The sequence below is a fragment of the Panthera pardus genome, unplaced genomic scaffold, assembly GCF_024362965.1.
Source record: "Panthera pardus isolate Hobbes unplaced genomic scaffold, ASM2436296v1 HiC_scaffold_8, whole genome shotgun sequence".
NCBI classification, from domain to species: Eukaryota; Metazoa; Chordata; class Mammalia; order Carnivora; family Felidae; genus Panthera; species Panthera pardus.
This window is the reverse complement of record NW_026527013.1, coordinates 39076708-39089413: the sequence shown is the minus strand read 5'-3', so window position 1 is coordinate 39089413 and position 12706 is coordinate 39076708. Positions and strand designations below refer to the sequence as shown.

The window sequence follows — 12706 nt, the reverse complement described above, 5'->3', positions numbered from 1 at the left end:
AGAATTTATCCTAAACAATGAAAGAGGACGGGCGTTAAAGGAACTCTTCCTTGTAAGTAAATGTCAGTGCCTTCACAGGTGACAGTTTCCCCAGCTGCATACCATTTTGCTTCCTTCTCCTGTGTTCTCTGATACTGAATTCAGCGTATGAGCAAATGAAACGCCGATTCTGTAAGGGGAAAGGTAAAATAGACGCTTAGATACGTGATCGCATATTGGATGTTAAAGTTGCGTGTCCGCAAGGAATACCCAAGGCTCCTGTGAATGCCTGGCTTTTGAAGCATCACAATCGGGACTCTTCGGGGCACCTGGGTGGCTCAGTAGGTTCGGCGTCAGATTTCAGCTCAGGTCATGACCTCACTGTTCGTGAGTTCAAGCCCCGCGTAGGTCTCTGTGCTGACAGCCTGGAGCCTGCTTCGGATTCTGTGTCTCCCTCTCTCTGTGCCCCTCCCCTGCTCATGCTTTGTCTCTCCCTCCCTCTCTCAAAAATAAATACACATTAAAAAAAAATTGGGACTCTTCAGTTAAACCTCTCCTATTCTCTCTGCTTTCAGTGTCCCTCCGTGTGTTGCAGTCCTGTGGCATTATGCCTGCCTCCAACCAGTGACCCCCCCAGCTTTTTATGGCTGTGAGACTCGTTAAAAGCTCAGGGTAAGTGGCAAACATTACTACTGTTGCATCCCGCTTAAGAATTGGGGTCCATCTTTGCGGGCGGCCCCGTAGAACATGTGGTAATTCCTCAGAAGGTAATGGGATGAGTCATTATTAAGCCAGAATTCTACAGCCAGCAATAATAAGTTTGTTGTCCTCCAGGCTAGCTTTCTGGCTTGCAAGAGTAGGATCTGTAACCTGGATCATATTCGTGGAAAGGTGATCTGATACAGAGAGTGCAGATTTTGTCTCTAAAACAGCCAGATGATAAGCATTGGCAGCCTCGTGGGCCATACAGTCACTGTCGCAACTTTGTGGTCAACTCTCCCGATGTGCCATCACAATCATCCATGCACAATATGTAAACAAATGGGTTTGACTGGTTCAGTGAAACTGTTTCCAGAAACAGCCACTGGGCCATATTTGGCCCAAAGGCCGTAGTTTGCTGACCCCTCACCTAAGCATCAAAAAGGTAAAGAGGATACCTCCCTGGGTAGCGGTTCCTCTGATCTCGAGCAAACCATTTATCAAGAAGAAACGAGAATAATAATAATAAAAAAAATACCTGCCCTTCCTACCACACAGGGTGTAGTTTTAAGGATGAAACAAGATATAATGTATATGAAAGCACTTTGAAAATTTCGAAACTCCTTACAAGTATAATAGATGGCTCTCTACAGTCATTCTGGTTCACGTAGTGGAGTCTGCCTTCTTCACCCTTTTAATCATATTGGGCTTTCATGAGCTAAATGAGTGTGGGGGAAAGCTCTTTTATTTTCTAAGTAATGTGGTTTTTCTGTACGTTCCTTCCCCTCTGCAGTTGATGGACAAGCTGTTGAAATGTCTCTTGAGTATCAAATATGGATGAAGGGATCTATGGGTAGATTATGGCAGGCTAAAGATCAAATGCCAATGAACAACGATTAAATTTCTTTTAATCATCAGATTCTGCAAGTGGTTTAAGATCTTCCACCTTTAATAAGGTCCTTAATAAACAATAATGCTTTGGATGTCTCCAGCTATGTTTGAATTTCACAAGTGTTGCATGTCACAACATAGAGACTGGTTCGGCAAATATGCTTCCTGGACTCGTAGTTGTAATTAAGAGGGAAAGTCATACTTAAACAGCTTGGTGAATCACAATTCCAATTCATGAATTTTCTCATTTTTTTCCTGAGAGGAAAAACGGGATCGTCTTCAGACATGTTTTCATATCATCATATCATTTAAGAATTGTTTTCTGGTAGCAGAGATGCATCTAAGTTTAAAAACGTTATTGCATATTCTGTCTGATAAAAGGTATCTGGAGGAGAGCAGTTAGTGCTGTCTGTCTTTCTGCTCCGCCTGCCTGTTCAAGGGTTGTTTTGTTTTCAAGCTCACATGATGGCTGCTGGCTTTCCAGCCATTGCCTCTACATCCTGAAGAGAGGCAGAAATGCAAGGAATGAAAAAATTAGCCTTTCAGCTGAAGCAGGCCTCTTTACACAATTTTCCATGAAGTCTTAATGACTTCCACTTAAGCCTTTTAACAACCCCTAACATTAAGGACATAAGGGAAGTGTATCCTTAGACTTGAGAAATTTGATGTCCAGATAAATTCCCTGTTCTCCTAGTAAGGAAGAAAAAGGTCATTGCTTACTGAACCACAATTGTAATTACTTCTACAAAACCCCAGTGTGAATTTTTCTTACAGGTTTAATTTTTGTTTCTTTTTGGTGAATGTCTTCTGTCATCAATTGACTTGTGTGTATAATCTCTAATTTGAATTTTCCATGTTTGAATTTAAGCTTATTTGATTCTCACTGGAGATACATACCCCAGTAAATATTTTAGGACCATAATATTCTTACTGAAAGTGCCATGGCAAATCTGAGAAATGGATTTCTTTCCCAAGAGAGCTATCAACCAAAATTTAAACTCAAGAATTTTGTAATGAATTTTGTGTCCTTTGGATATAAGCTTCTGTCAAAGCTTGAGTACAAGCCTGAGGTGCTAGTGACATAGAAGCTTACATTCCAGTTCTCGTCATGCCATTGTCTGCAGGGGATGTTGCTGATGGCTGCACTGTCCCTCAAAGAAGGGACAGAGCTGTCCACTCTGTATCTCTGTGATTTGCTGGCCCCCCCATCTCTACTGAATACTTACCTAGGATAATGGGGAAGACAAGTAAGTCACCCCTGTCCAATTTTTCTAATTCAGATTGGCCTGTATGTTATTCATATGAAAAGTTGTATCTCTGGGGCACCTGGGTGGCTCAGTCGGTTCAGCATCCGACTTCGGCTCAGGTGATGATCTCACGGTTCCTGAGTTCTAGCCCCGCGTCGGGCTCTCTGCTGACAGCTCAGAGCCTGGAGCCTACTTCGGATTCTGTGTCTCCCTCTCTCTCTGCTCCTCCCCTGCTCACACTCTGTTTCTCTCTCAAAAATAAATAAAGATTTCAAAAAATTTTAGAAAAGTTGTATCTCATAGAATAAATAGAATGAGACTTTCTCATACTTCATTCTGTAGTCTCTGCCTGGACCAGCCTGTGACAGATTCTCCTGAATCATGGTGGTTGATGCATTCACAAACATTATTGAATGCCGTTTATGGGCATAGGAGAGCAGTGTGGTGGTCTGCTTTGAAGTTTAGATCAGCCTAGAACCGAATGTTACCTTTTGCGTTTACTGAGTGACTGAATGATGTTGAGCGAGTTACTTAACATCTCTGCGCCCCTGCCTCCTCATCTGGGAGTTGGGGATAAAACCGGGAACGGGCTTCCTGTGAAAATCTAGTGAGGTGATGCTTCTACAGAGCTTAGCACAGATCCTGATGGGTCATAAATGCCAGCATTGTGCTACACAGCCCAGGTGATGTGGTAGAAATCCCGATCTTTGAACAGTTTTTACTGTCGTGTGCCTGGTTCATTGGTCATCGTCTTACTTGTGGACAGTATGTGTTTCACAATCCATTGCTTCTAACCCAGTTTTCTCTTACAAGTTTAAGTCGAGCCTTGGGAGGTGGCTTTGATGCCTGTCTTCAAGGGCCCTGCAGCCATGCATGCTGTTGGACCGGCCTGCTAACAGAACTTAGATCTCTGGGTCCCTTTTTGACGATTTCCCCTGAGAGGCATGCAATTCTTTTTCTATTCCGTTTTTTACTTACTCAGACAGTGGGCCTGCCTAGCAAGCAGAATTCGCTAACTGCTTTCAAGTTGGTATTGCTGATGATAATCTGAAACTCTGTAGGGTTTCACTCATGCAGGCTGATCCTACACGATGCCGATCTTGCCCTGTTTCATCCCGGGCCCTGCGTCCATGCTGAGTCTGCAGGGCAGGCCCTGGTCCCCCACAGATCTTCTTGGGAACAGCCCTCAAAGAACAGTGTCAGCTCCTTATCAAAGCTGCTGCATGACTGCGTCACGGATTGCAGCCGTGTCCATGGATGGCCCCACTGGCAGTGTGTCCCAGAGATTGAGAATTGGTGGTACCTAGTTGATGGTGGCTGTTTTTTTTTTTTTTCTTTAATGTCTTATATATTTTTGAGAGAGAGACCGTGTGTGAGTGGGGGAGAGGCAGAGAGAGAGAGAGAGAGAGACACAGAATCCGAAACAGGCTCCAGGCTCTGAGCTGTCAGCACAGAGCCCGACATGGGGTTCGAACCCGTGAACTATGAGATCATGACCCGAGCTGAAGTCGGATCCTTAACCGACTGAGCCACCCCGGTGTCTCAGTGACGGCTGTTTGTTGAGTAGCACTTGATGTTCTGGAAATAGTGGCTCGAAGATGTTCCCTGTTCAAGAGACTCTTGACACCCTTGAGCTTTTGCTATATGGTCTCAAATATTTCATTTAGGCACCATTGCCGTGCTCAGATGCCCTCAAATCTCCATTGCCTCTGTGCTGTGGTATTCTCTACCTGGAACACTCCCTGTGTTTCACACGCTCACTCTCTCATTCCTTATTGCCCAGTTCACACGTCAACTTCTTGGAGAGGTCTGCCCGGAACACTCACATTAAAGATTTCCCTCCTCGCCCTTCTTACTGTCCTCGCTCCAAGCCTCTTGTGTTTTCTGCATCTACCTGTTTGCCAGGTGATGTGCTCAGGGCAGGTCTGCCCGATTCAGCAAGTCTCTTTGGCTGCTGACAGTATCCAGCGTATGGTAGACATGCTCACAGTTAGCAGTTGTTGAAATAGAGCCCATTTGGGGATTTCCCTGTGAATTTCTGTATTTTCATGATACCTAAGAGGACCGCATCTGGGTGAGAGAGGAAGAGAAGAAATAAAACCACACACATCACCTTTATTGTAGGAATAGAATACTGCCCTTGGGTTTTCTCTGGAAGGTTTCCACTCTCTACGAAACAAGTCGGTGATCCTCCGTGTGTCCCATGCAGAAAGGGTTATACATCATCTTCCCTGTGAAGACAGAATCATTTGCCATTTGGGCCTAAAGCGTATTGTGGGTGGTACAGGTTAATTAAGGACATTGGATTCCAAGATCAAATCCCAGCACCCTGGTTCACTGGCTCTTTGCCCTTGAACAAATTACTTTCTCTTCCTCTTTCTGGCCTCTCACTTAATCTGACCCGGGGTAATAGCATTACCTACTTCCTAGTATTATTGCAAGGATTAAATGAGATGATACCTGTACAGTGCTTTGCACAGAGTCTGGAACAGTAATGATGCTGTTGGTGTAGAAAGAACAGCAAAGGGTTTTGGGAGGTACAGTGACAAACTCAGATTGCACTTTCTTGCAGTACTAAAAAAAATTGGTAAAGATGGTGAAGAGCCTTGATTCCCTATTAATTTGCTCATGTTCTATGCACTGAATTGACTTTAAAACCCAAAGGACAAAATGAGCTTAAGAGGGATGATCTGTTTTATATAGGCTGTTGACATGTTGACTTTCGGATGGTTGTGGCAAGTTTCAGGTAATTCAAGTTATAAACCTCAAATGCTGAGAAGGATCAGGTTTGGAGCCTGACCTACATCCACAAAACCTTAGAAATTTGGAGTCATGGGGCGCCTGGCTGGCTCAGTCAGTGGGGCATGCAACTCCAGATCTCGGGGTCGTGAATTCAAGTCCCACAGTGGGCGTGGAGCCTAGTTAAAAAAGAAGAAGAAATTAAAGGGGCGCCTGAGTGGCTCAGTCAGTTGGCGTGTGACTTCAGCTCAGGTCGTGATCTCCTGGTCTGTGAGTTTGGGCTCCGCGTCGGGCTCTGGGCTGGCAGCTCAGAGCCTGGAGCCTGCTTGAGATTCTGTGTCTCCCTCTCCCCGCCCCTCCCCCTCTCACGCCTCGGTCTCTCTCTCTGTCTCTTTCTCTCAAGAGTAAATAAACATTAAAAAAAGAAAAAGAAAAAGAAAAGAAGTTTGGAGTTCACGGTGCTAAAGACTGTGGGTTGGGGATATATATGTTTTGTCCTTAAATTAATCAGGGCTGGTTTGATCTCCTGTCTCATGATAGATTACATCTCAAATATCCTGTAGACACTAACTTTTAACAAGTTACACACTTGATGCATCTGCCCTGAAAATTCGCGTGCTGCTTTTTTGAAGGAAAACTCCGGTCTGTATCAATTGGAAGGAACTGGATATGCGTATTTTCCGTTGTTCGCTCTGATTTCTTCTGCCACTAAGGAAGGTGGCCAGTCATTGCCCTGTTGCTCTGTGCATCTGCTGTAGGAAAGCTGAAGCAGGTCTCTCTCTGTATCCCATCACCTTTTCTGGTGGTAAAAGCTAAAAGGTAAAATATATGCCATTCCATACTCTTACTTACGTGATTTATGGAATGGCTAGGGTTATTTTCACTTGTAATGTATACCCTTCCGACTTCTGACAAGAAAAGAACACGATTAAAATACAGTCGAAGGCATCCAGTTGGGTTCCTCGTATCCTTTTTAGCAAAGAAAACGCTAACGTTCAGTTTGAGCCCAGGAAGATGGTTCAGGAAAAACTTCTATCAGGCTCATGACAGAGGGGGGAGACCCAGCTTTCTTATGTCTAAAAAACCAACGGCACACCCCTGTCTCCCAATACCATGTCAGAAACGAAAACACGAATCACAAAGGGGGAAGCTGATCAGCGTAAGGTGAGACTTGATTCGTGCCATTGGCACAAGAGGCTTGGCCGCGGGGATCAGCTCTTGCGCTGCTTGGGTTTTAATACCCGGGTGCCTGAGTATCAGTGGGCGAGATTAGGAGCTTTCTAAGGGCTTTTGCTCTAATGAGATGTCACTGCATGTCTGGGTGCGGTCTGGTGTGGCGGCCTCTCAATGCCACGTTAGGGGAGGCTGCCGAGGATGCATCCAGGGTGGAATTTCTTGCTGCTAACTCTTCAGACCGTCAGTAAACATAGACGTTCTCATCAGCAGAGGCCGTGCCTCGCCTCTGTCCATATCTATCCCAGATCGTTCATCAACGGCGACACAGATCCGTTCTTCCAGTCCTGGCCCATTTCCTAAACGTGGCAGTTGCTGAAATTCTACTCCTAGAATACACCGTGCTTAGGACTTCTTGGCTTTATATAGGTTTATCTGCCTGGAAGAACTTGGAGTTCACGTTATCACCTATCCCTGCTTTGCATGGTTTCCTCTTTCTCCCTTGAAAAGGAACAGGAGGTAAAAGGAGCATTTTCCGAACTTAAGAAAAACCTAACGTTGAGGAATTCTAGTAAACGGCGGTTGTTAGAATAACTCCAGTTGGTAGAAAGTCTATTCTCTAATACTACTTTTACTGAGGATTTACTGTGTGCCCCACGTGATTCTGAGCACATATGTATTAACTCACAAAAACTCTGTGAGAGAGGTATGATTCTAAAACGCTGTCTTCCAGAGAAAACGGAGGCACGGTGAGGTCAAATGACTCACACAGACTTCTTCGCTTATCAGGAGAGCTGGGATTTGAACCCCGGCACCGTGCCTCTGGTGCCTTGGCTCCTAACTGCCCTGGTCTGTGGTCTTATCGTGTAGACATTCGCCTTCTGTGTAGGTTTGCGGGCACTGGTTATTTTAGCACGTATTTTCCATTCTGGGACTGTTCGTACACGGTTTGTTGAGCCTCTAGACTTCAGTGCCATCTAACAGGCCCTGTTTGATGTTACTAAATTTTTTCACATGTTTTAAGTCTTTTTGCCTGTACAAGAGCTGTGGGAAATAAAAGTATGTCCCAATGCGATTCAGAACAAGGACAGCCACTTAATTGGCATTCTTCTATCTCCAGTTGGATGTGCCTGTTAAGACATTTTCTCTAGATCTTTGAGTCCTTTTTCTCTGGTACATTATTCTAATTAACCTCATCTTCGTAGCCCTCGTTATATTTCTTATTAGCCTCCTGACCACCCAACAATTGATTTGTTCCGCTCAATCACCTGTGTGAAAAAGTGTGGCAAGCAAGAAGGTCTCCTTCCCAGAGTAGCGGTCCTGTACCTAGGGTGTTCTCCCAGCAAGCGGTTCAGAACGTCCCTTTTCTTCTTGGGATACGTTCACGGATGGCTTTTTATTTACCAGGGTGAAGCTCTGGGCTACTTAGAGGTTAACACTGGCTAACAAAGTTAGAAGGTCTTTGGTTACTTGATTGGTAGAATTACAGATTTATAGGATGTATGCCAAGGACTTAGGCCTTCAAAAATAAAAATATTAGGGGGGCGCCTGGGTGGCTCAGTCGGTTAAGCGGCCGACTTCGGCCCAGGTCATGATCTCGCAGTCCGTGAGTTCGAGCCCCGTGTCGGGCTCTGTGCTAACAGCTCAGAGCCTGGAGCCTGTTTCAGATTCTGTGTCTCCCTCTCTCTGACCCTCCCCCGTTCATGCTTTGTCTCTCTCTGTCTCAAAAAAAATAAATAAACACTAAAAAAAATAAATAAATAAGAAAATAAAAATATTAGGGTTTTTCAAACATATAATAAAATACTAGGCTTGAAAAAATGTAAAATCCTGTTGCAAGTGACACAAATAAGACAGTTTTACTAACGGAGTTGGAAGGATCAATGTCTCCTTGTTAACATAAACAGCCCATCATTTGTAATGTGTCTGTGCCTTACAATACCGAACCCACCATTTGTTGGGTCTCTGTGGTTAGTTGTTGAGTAGCGTTAGGTATGAAGGGGAATTAATTGGCTCATGATGCTGAAAAGTCAGATGGTGGAAATAGCTTCTGGACATCTGGACCAAGGAGTTCAGATCTTGCTGTTAAGTCTTGTCTCAGTCTCTTGGCTATGCTCCGCTCTGGTTGGATTCATTCCTGTAGGTGTTTACCAAAGTGTGGTATACATGATAACCATTCATGAATCTGTTTTCATAGCAACTCCAGCAGAAGGGAATCTTTTCGTATGAGTTGTAGTAGCTGTCATAGAATTTGGATCTCCCTGGTTCTCTGGTTCAGTGTGTGCCATATGCCTATCACTGCAGCAGTGTCCGGGACTGAAGCAGAGATAAGGGGGGGGGGGGTAGTGTGAAGGTATACTTGGCCTTGAGTGGGTCACATGCTTTTCTCAGGAGTCATGGATGGCGTTCGTCTTACACAAGCAGTGGAAAGCGGGTGAAGGGGTACTGGTTTCAGAACAAGGGGTTAGAATTCTGGGAAGATAGATTGTGCATATGTGTCTTGTAAGGCACTGCGCTCGAGGCATAGTGAATACATAGGATTATTGGGTTGGAAGGAACTTTAAGTATCACCTAACCCAGTGATGCATGATTGAATATCACAGGAAAATTTCCCCATAAAGTTATCTGCCCGATATCTGGCCATCTCCAATGGGATTTGCTACCTTGCCGGTAGGCATTGCCTCAGAAATACTACCATGCATCTATCCTCCAGGGAGCCTGGAGTTCATTCATTGCTGTGTTCCTCCTGTCTGTCCCTGTGGTCAGCCATCCATGTGCCATCTTTCACTCTTCTACATCCTAACGCCAGATCCTTGATTTCAGTATACTTCTATCTGAAAAGTAGACAGAAAGGTCAATTATAATACAGTGATACAGGGGCTGCAAGAATACTTCTGGATTTTGTGCATGTGGTTGAGGAGGAGGGCGGGGGGAGGGAAATTGGAAGTCCTCCCAGAAACAGTGAGACCTGGCTGGGTCCTCAAAAATGAGTAGGAGTTTTCAAGTGGCTAAGGAAAAAATGGTCAGACTGGTGGATTTCCCATCCCTTTTAGGATTAAACCTTATATGTGTACTTAGATTTGAATTATCTAGGTAATTTGGCTTACACAATATCGAAGCCCCGTTAAACTATACGTCTTTTAGGACATATTAATATGTTAGCAATAGGGACAGAAAACTGATGATGTGCAGTATTTCTGTACAGGTCACCCACTTGGCCTCTTAAGTTACCCCCGATCTCCTTTCTCCTCCTAAGTGTGTAATAAATGAATGGATAAACTTCCATGGGTAAAGTTTTGGTCAGTAAAACTGTAGAATTCTTAATAGCACTTCCCTAAGACTCTTGACAGGAGTGGGTACTGTTTGTTTATTCATACATTCTGCTGAGCAAAAAAACTTTGGAACCTCAATTTTCACATCTGGTATCTAAAGACGAAAATAGTACCTTCCAAAGGATGAGGGTTCATGTAGAGAATAAACATCTTGGTCCCTATAATACACTGAATAGGATGTTGGCACGTCGTAAGTACTCAGTGTATGTTATTTGTTATTATCAGAAAACCTCTATGATTTTTACCTCCTGGGTTGTCAGAGGCTTTAAAAGGTAATTATACCACTAACTAATAACCAGTTGATTTAAAAATGTTCTCCTGTATACCTTGTAATATATTTTTTATTTGCACATGTAACTTATGTTATAAAAATTAAGGATATTAAAGATGGTGAGATTTAGCAAAGAACTTTAACTCCACATGCTTTGAATGCTTCCCTGAATTAATAATTTTCATGTCCATCATATTTTCTCCTTGGCCCACAATTCATCCCATATTTGGATCTTGGCAAATGATGACTTGGTTAATTAGGCAGTCTGTTAACTCTGATTACTAAGTTATAACAGATCAGTTGTAGAAGCATCACTGTGCAATTTGGATTAAAAGGCTCGTCATTTTATCAAAACAAATTTACATTTATGGATAAGTATGTTGTAATGCATTCGGTTAAAATGGTGCATTTCACAGGGAAAATGTAAAAGGGGTAAAGAATTATTTCCTTCCACGAAGTTATTTTTTTATTATGGCATTTGTCATATTCCCTTGCACCAGGGATATACTTAAAAGCTTGGAATTTTCTTTTAAAGCTTAAGAATTACTGCTTATTTAATCCCCCTGTTATAAGAATATGATGGATGCCCTGCATTTTCACTTATGCATAGGTTAGTGTAGTGGCACATGGTTACATTCCAATTCTGACCACAGTGGCCTCTGATGCTGGACTTAATTGTAGAAATGAATCTTGACTGTATTGAGGGGAGTTGGGGGTTACAATGAGGCTTGCTCTCTTTCACAGCTGAAGCCATTGACACTTACTGAATAGGATTGGGTCTTTGTAGTCCCTTTCCTACCTGTCTTAGGATTCATCGTCACTGAGACCCATTGAGGTGTCAAAATCTCACTCGCTTTCTCCATCTCTTTCGCTCTTGATTCCTTCCTTAGCATATGAGAAACACATGGCAAATGAGAAGATGAACACAATAATTTTCCAAGTTCAACAGACTCTGAAATGTATGTTCATTATTACCCTTCAAGATTCTATCAGATACCAGTAGTAGCTTCGGTAGATAGCAACTCACCCTTCACCCCCTCCCTGCTCTGCACACATATCCCTGTGTATGCATGTGCACACACACACACACACACACGTGTACACACACACACACGTGTACACACACACCACTTAGTAACTGGCACCTAGGAAGTGTTTAATAGTTATGTTGAAGATTGGTGGTTGGAAAAGCTGACAGCCTCCCACCCCCGGGGCTCGGAAGCTCTTAGAACTGGTCTGATAGCCCGGACCCCGTGGTCTATTGTAATCATTGGAAGACATGGACCTGATAAATTTAATATTTATTTTTTCCGTAAGATTGCTGAAGTCTGACCTTTAGGAATTTCTGCATCTAGTTCCAGGGGACATAGGGAAACCAAAGAGAGAAAATATTTTTGAAGTTCATTGAACTTAGTATTTTGTCAATCGATCATATCGATCTCAGCAGAGGGTTAGAAACAGGAAACCTTATTAGTTCTTGAGCTGTATTCTCTCAGTGGTAGTGGTTTGGGCAAAACTGCCTTTTCTAAATCGAGAAGACCTTGCTGGTGTTGTAGGTAGAGAAGTTCACTTACCTCAGAATGGAAGTTGGTGTTTTATGAATTTGATGATACTCTCCTAATTGGGAACATTTAATAATAATCATAGATGACTCTTTTGCAGAGGGGCTTCTGGCTGGTTGTTCAAAGGTAAAGTGATGTTTTGAGCTCTAATTTGACAGATTTGAGCGACAGTCAGCCTGAATAATTCAGTTTTCCACGAGTTTCCCTACCTCCCCATTCCTTCCACAAGAACGAACCAAATAAGGAATTTTTCAAAACTGAAACCATTTTGGATTATATGAATTCTTATACTCATTTTCAAGAGAGAGAACTTGACAGAGAGATGCACTCTTGTACTTTTATGTGTGAAGTAAAGCCATTAGAACCTTAATTTGTATTTTTTAATGGAATTTTAGTTACCTAAACGGTATGTGTACTATAATAAAGTCTTGCCAGTAGAGCAAGAGAACCCACAGCGAGACATCTGCCTAAGGGATGAGTTAAGAAGTGGCACACGCTTGTATTTTCAAGCATCCGTTGAGGTAGATTGCTTATGCCACACCAGTGGTTCCCAAGAAGTATATATGGCAACATCGTGAAACTTTGTTGATGGCTTCTTTAATAAATAGGCCCATGAGTAGAAGCGAGCAGACTTATTGGACGGTTGGGTACTATTACTGTGTGGTTTTATTAATTACATTTATTCCTTTAAAATGACCTTGGATGAAAACAACCACCCCTTCTGTGGTCATGGTTAGCAGATGTTTACCGTAATTCTTTGCTCGGTGAAAAAAATGCCTCTTCCACCCAAGAAAAACAGCCACGTTTGCTTGG

At 43.2% G+C, this 12706-nt stretch overlaps 1 protein-coding gene across 1 annotated transcript in view; it reads left to right on the top strand.

Annotated features, from left to right (window-relative positions):
- Positions 1-554: 554 nt before the first annotated feature.
- The window catches only part of FOXP1 (forkhead box P1), a 386554-nt gene continuing 374402 nt past the window's right edge, over positions 555-12706 (top strand). Inside the window, exon 1 of the mRNA XM_053897308.1 lies at positions 555-651. The gene's annotated coding sequence lies outside the window, so the exon portion shown is untranslated. The remainder of the gene's footprint in view (positions 652-12706) is intronic.